We start from the raw sequence: 5,513 nt of genomic DNA on the forward strand, positions 1-5,513 counted from the left end.
CTTTTCGGTGCATTGCCGCATCATGTGCCCAAATGCGAAGCACTTGTGGCACCTCAGCACACTGAAAAACTCTTTCACCCTAAAAACCTTTCAATGCACAAACACTCGTCCGTCACTACAGATCACATTTCTTATTGCACTCGTAACTTCTAATATCACATTTCCGCAGGTTGCATCTTTCTTCGCATTCCTACTCACAACACGCACACGTTCCATAAATACTCTCTCATCCACTCGCCCTTTCAAGCTCCTCTCATACATTTCTCTCATTAACACTTACTCGCCATATCATTCGGCACATCGTACAAGATGATCTTGGGCCTATCTTGCGAGGCAGCTCAACCTTTAGGCCAGCATTCTTAAACTGACCACACTCTCTTATTCTTTTCAACTCACTCTCGCTCATCGTCTCAATCGCTACACCTCCATTCCTCACTTTCCTCACCGCTTTCACACGCACATTCAGTGACTTGCTCACATGCTTCATCATTCTCTCCTTTACTTCCTCACTTGTCACACTCGCACTTGCATCATCCGCTCTCACTATTACCGCATAACTCTTCTCTTTCGTTTTCACTCGTTTTCACATTCACTTCCTGTACCTTTTCAATCACGCTCTTTTCAACATTTTTCGCACTCACGCTCGCATAGATCATTCCACTTCCGCCGTAGGCTAAATCCCGACTCGCTTGACGCATACACTCATCCAGTTTCTCCCCTGTATTCTCTCATTTTTGCACAACATTTTCATCATCTGTTCCTCATATTCTCCCACAATGTCCAGTATTTTCTCACCTCGCACTCTTAGAAATTTTGTTCGTCTCCGTAAACAGGAAATTACGGAGTCTCGCACCAATTACTCTCATACACGCTATCTCACTCACTTCCCGCAACGCTCTCATTCTCTCCCTCATTCATTAATCAAGAACGAAAGTTTAGAGGTTCGAAGGCGATCAGATACCGCCCTAGTTCTAACCATAAACGATGCCAGCTCGCGATCCGCCGAAGTTCCTCCGATGAGGAACGGGTAAACGGGGAATCAGGGTTCGATTCCGGAGAGGGAGCCTGAGAAACGGCTACCACATCCAAGGGAAGGCAGCAGGCGCGCAAATTACCCACTCCCGGCACGGGGAGGTAGTGACGAAAAATAACGATACGGGACTCATCCGAGGCCCCGTAATCGGAATGAGTACACTTTAATCCTTTAACGAGGATCCATTGGAGGGCAAGTCTGGTGGTGCCAGCAGCCGCGGTAATTCCAGCTCCAATAGCGTATATTAAAGTTGTTGCGGTTAAAAAGCTCGTAGTTGAATCTGTGTCGCACACCGTCGGTTCACCGCTCGCGGTGTTTAACTGGCGTGATGTGGGACGTCCTACCGGTGGGCTTAGCCTCGCGAGGGGCGGCCCAACTAATATCCCGTCGCGGTGCTCTTTACTGAGTGTCGAGTCGGGCCGGTACGTTTACTTTGAACAAATTAGAGTGCTTAAAGCAGTGCTACCTTCGCCTGAATACTGCGTGCATGGAATAATGGAATAGGACCTCGGTTCTATTTTGTTGGTTTTCGGAACCCCGAGGTAATGATTAATAGGGACAGATGGGGGCATTCGTATTGCGACGTTAGAGGTGAAATTCTTGGATCGTCGCAAGACGGACAGAAGCGAAAGCATTTGCCAAAAATGTTTTCATTAATCAAGAACGAAAGTTAGAGGTTCGAAGGCGATCAGATACCGCCCTAGTTCTAACCATAAACGATGCCAGCTAGCGATCCGCCGAAGTTCCTCCGATGACTCGGCGGGCAGCTTCCGGGAAACCAAAGCTTTTGGGTTCCGGGGGAAGTATGGTTGCAAAGCTGAAACTTAAAGGAATTGACGGAAGGGCACCACCAGGAGTGGAGCCTGCGGCTTAATTTGACTCAACACGGGAAACCTCACCAGGCCCAGACACCGGAAGGATTGACAGATTGATAGCTCTTTCTTGATTCGGTGGGTGGTGGTGCATGGCCGTTCTTAGTTGGTGGAGCGATTTGTCTGGTTAATTCCGATAACGAACGAGACTCTAGCCTGCTAAATAGGCGTACCTTATGGTATCGCGAAGGCCCCCGGCTTCGGCTGGCGGGTTTTACTACCAACGTACAAACAAATCTTCTTAGAGGGACAGGCGGCTTCTAGCCGCACGAGATTGAGCAATAACAGGTCTGTGATGCCCTTAGATGTTCTGGGCCGCACGCGCGCTACACTGAAGGAATCAGCGTGTGTTCCCTGGCCGAAAGGCCCGGGTAACCCGCTGAACCTCCTTCGTGCTAGGGATTGGGGCTTGCAATTGTTCCCCATGAACGAGGAATTCCCAGTAAGCGCGAGTCATAAGCTCGCGTTGATTACGTCCCTGCCCTTTGTACACACCGCCCGTCGCTACTACCGATTGAATGATTTAGTGAGGTCTTCGGACTGGTGCGCGGCAATGTCTCGGCATTGCCGATGTTGCCGGGAAGATGACCAAACTTGATCATTTAGAGGAAGTAAAAAGTCGTAACAAGGTTTCCGTAGGTGAACCTGCGGAAGGATCATTAACGTTCCGGAGGTCCTGCTCTGCGTCGAGAGTCCTCTCTTTTGGGAGAGACGCGCGCTCGCAGCAGTCGGCGACTGAATGGACGCGCTGAAAAGGCGCTCTCAGAGAAAAAGAAAATAACGGATTTGACGGAATTTGTTGTTGTGTTTTGATATAACGACGGACGCCGTCGCGCCTCTCTGACCGAAAGTAGTCGGCAAGCAGAGCAGCGCGCCCGGCGGTGTTCGACGACGATTCGGAGCGAGACGCTTCGCGATCACGCTCGTGTGTGTGCCATTCTCCGGCCACACACACACACAGAGCGTCGATTCGGCGTTGAGCGCGAACCGGTGGTAACCTATGCCCGCGCACGCGTGTGTGCAGCACCCACGACGTTCGTCGACGCGCGCCCTCCCCGTTGTCGCGGGGCAGCGGTCAGCGTGCCGAGAACACACGGTGTGCGACCGCGAGTGCCGAGCGAGAGGACCCCCATATATTATTATAATATATATATATAACACAGAGAAGGGATCGATGATATTTCGACCAATCTGTCAACTGTGTCGGTCCGACGGTTTCTTCAAAGAGCTTCCGCCCCGGCTCTCCCGTTGCGGGAGAGACGCTCCGAACGAGAAACACACAACTCTATCTTTGTGCCGTAGCCTTCCCTGGCGAGAGGCGGCGGTCCGCGCGCGTCCTCGGACGCGCGCGGACAGGCTGATCGAAGAGCCACCACGATTATTCTCTCTCTCTCTCTCGTCCGAGAGAAGAGACCACGATGGTTGAACGAGAAGCGCGTTTCTTCGCGAACGCAAAAATTTCGAACGATTACCCTGAACGGTGGATCACTTGGCTCGTGGGTCGATGAAGAACGCAGCTAATTGCGCGTCAACTTGTGAACTGCAGGACACATGAACATCGACATTTCGAACGCACATTGCGGTCCACGGATACAATTCCCGGACCACGCCTGGCTGAGGGTCGTTTTAGTACCCCTAAACTGCTTGCGCCCGAAAAGCGCGCACGGCCACGACGCGGGCGACCAGAGAATGGCGCGCGCGTCGCCTGTGCCCTGTGCAACGCTTACAATGGGCGTACGAGCGATCGTTGGACGTTCGCCCGAGGTGTCTGTGCCGCGCCGACCGGCCGCGGTGCAAATCCTGGCGTCGTCTGAAATGACACACCGAAATAATAATAATAATGAGGAGGTGAAAGCGCACAAGCGTGTAAAACGTTGGCGAACGCGCGCCCAGAGAATGCTGCGCGAATTAAGAGGGGGAGCGTGTTTGTGTATCCAAGTCGTGTGTGTACGCGAGAGCCGAGGAGAAATGGGATGAGAGTAAGAGCGCGCGCGAAGGGAGCAACAAACGGCCAAAAAAAGGGTCAGGACGGTGAATGGCACCGCTTTCCCTAGAGCGGCGCGTGCGTCGTTGTCTCCCGAAAGTAGGTAGCGCTTGTCTCACCGTCTCTCCTCTCCGTACATCACACAGACTGACCGGACTGCTCTCGCACTCTGTGCCGCGTCTCTCGGTGCGATAGCGCTCGCGCGTCTTATGCCGAGGCGCCCTTGCCCGCACACATAACGGTATTACGGAGAAATATACGGCGCGTCGTCGTCCGGCGGAGAGAGCATTCGTAATCCTTTACCTCTTTACGGAGAAGGGTTTTGAATCGCGAGCCGACCGCGTGTCCGAGCTAACGAAATTTCGTAAAGCGAAAAAAGGGGACCGGCGCGCCGCGTCGTGTACTCGTCGAATCGATTCCGCCCGAATTTCGTATATAAAAGAGAAGGGAGATCCGAGAATCTCGAACCCCGCGATATATCGTCTCCATTACCACCAACGAGTGTGTGTGCGGTTAGCGCCCCGGCGATTTGCCTTCTCGCGTATTTCGTGTGCTGCCGCTGCTGCTCTCTCGTTCGACGCTCTCTCTCTCTCCCTCTTATAATATATATTATAGAGGAGAGACGACGATGAGCGACGCGGAGGAGGCAAAACGGCTACGAAAACTCACTATGCGACGACCTCAGAGCAGGCGAGATTACCCGCTGAATTTAAGCATATTATTAAGCGGAGGAAAAGAAACTAACCAGGATTTCCTTAGTAGCGGCGAGCGAACAGGAAAGAGCCCAGCACCGAATCCCGCGGTTCCGCCGCAGGGAAATGTGGTGTTTGGGAGGATCCGCTTATCCCGAGGTGCCGCGTCGCGTCCAAGTCCATCTTGAATATGGCCACTTACCCGTAGAGGGTGCCAGGCCCGTAGCGACCGGTGCGCGCCTCGGGAGGATCTCTCCTTAGAGTCGGGTTGCTTGAGAGTGCAGCTCTAAGTGGGTGGTAAACTCCATCTAAGGCTAAATACGACCACGAGACCGATAGCGAACAAGTACCGTGAGGAAAAGTTGAAAAGAACTTTGAAGAGAGAGTTCAAGAGTACGTGAAACCGTTCAGGAGTAAACCTAAGAAACCCAAAAGATCGAACGGGGAAATTCATCGTCAGCGGCGCTGGCTTCGCGTCGGTCGGCGATGTCCCGCGGAGTCCTTGCGGCTCGCGCGCGGGCACGCTACCGTGCGTCGATGTCCGGCGCTCGTCGTCGTGCACTTCTCCCCAAGTAGAACGTCGCGACCCGCTGGGTGTCGGTCTACGGCCCGGGTGCGGTGTCTGTCGCGTCGCCGGTAAAACGGCACGCGACAAACCCTCGGTCGCCCGGCCGGCTGCTCGGCGGTACGCGCAAGGTATCAGGCCGCACTATTCACGGTGCGTCGAGACCGTCGCAAGCGCGCGCCACGGTACTCGGAGGTTACGGACTTCGCGCCGTCCCCGGTCCTGGCCCACTGTTGGTTACAGTACGGTACACCTTCGACAGGCCTGCGAACGTCTCCCGCGGTCTCGCGGGAGACCGATACCGGTCGGCGACGCTACTGCTTTGGGTACTCTTAGGACCCGTCTTGAAACACGGACCAAGGAGTCT

At 53.8% G+C, this 5,513-nt stretch overlaps 1 non-coding gene and 2 pseudogenes across 1 annotated transcript; all 3 read left to right on the forward strand.

Moving 5' to 3' along the window:
* Positions 1 to 1,830: 1,830 nt before the first annotated feature.
* On the forward strand, positions 1,831 to 2,559 carry LOC146724868 (small subunit ribosomal RNA; annotated as a pseudogene; the record flags this gene model as incomplete).
* An 815-nt stretch (positions 2,560 to 3,374) lies between these two features.
* Positions 3,375 to 3,529, forward strand: LOC146724869 (5.8S ribosomal RNA). Its single transcript, XR_014926094.1, has one exon. It is a non-coding gene; the product is annotated as a 5.8S ribosomal RNA (ribosomal RNA).
* Positions 3,530 to 4,565: 1,036 nt separating this feature from the next.
* The window catches only part of LOC146724870 (large subunit ribosomal RNA), a 4,829-nt pseudogene continuing 3,881 nt past the window's right edge, over positions 4,566 to 5,513 (forward strand).

The sequence above is a fragment of the Nylanderia fulva genome, unplaced genomic scaffold, assembly GCF_048542155.1.
Source record: "Nylanderia fulva isolate GAGA-0341 unplaced genomic scaffold, ASM4854215v1 Scaffold1121, whole genome shotgun sequence".
NCBI lineage: Eukaryota > Metazoa > Arthropoda > Insecta > Hymenoptera > Formicidae > Nylanderia > Nylanderia fulva.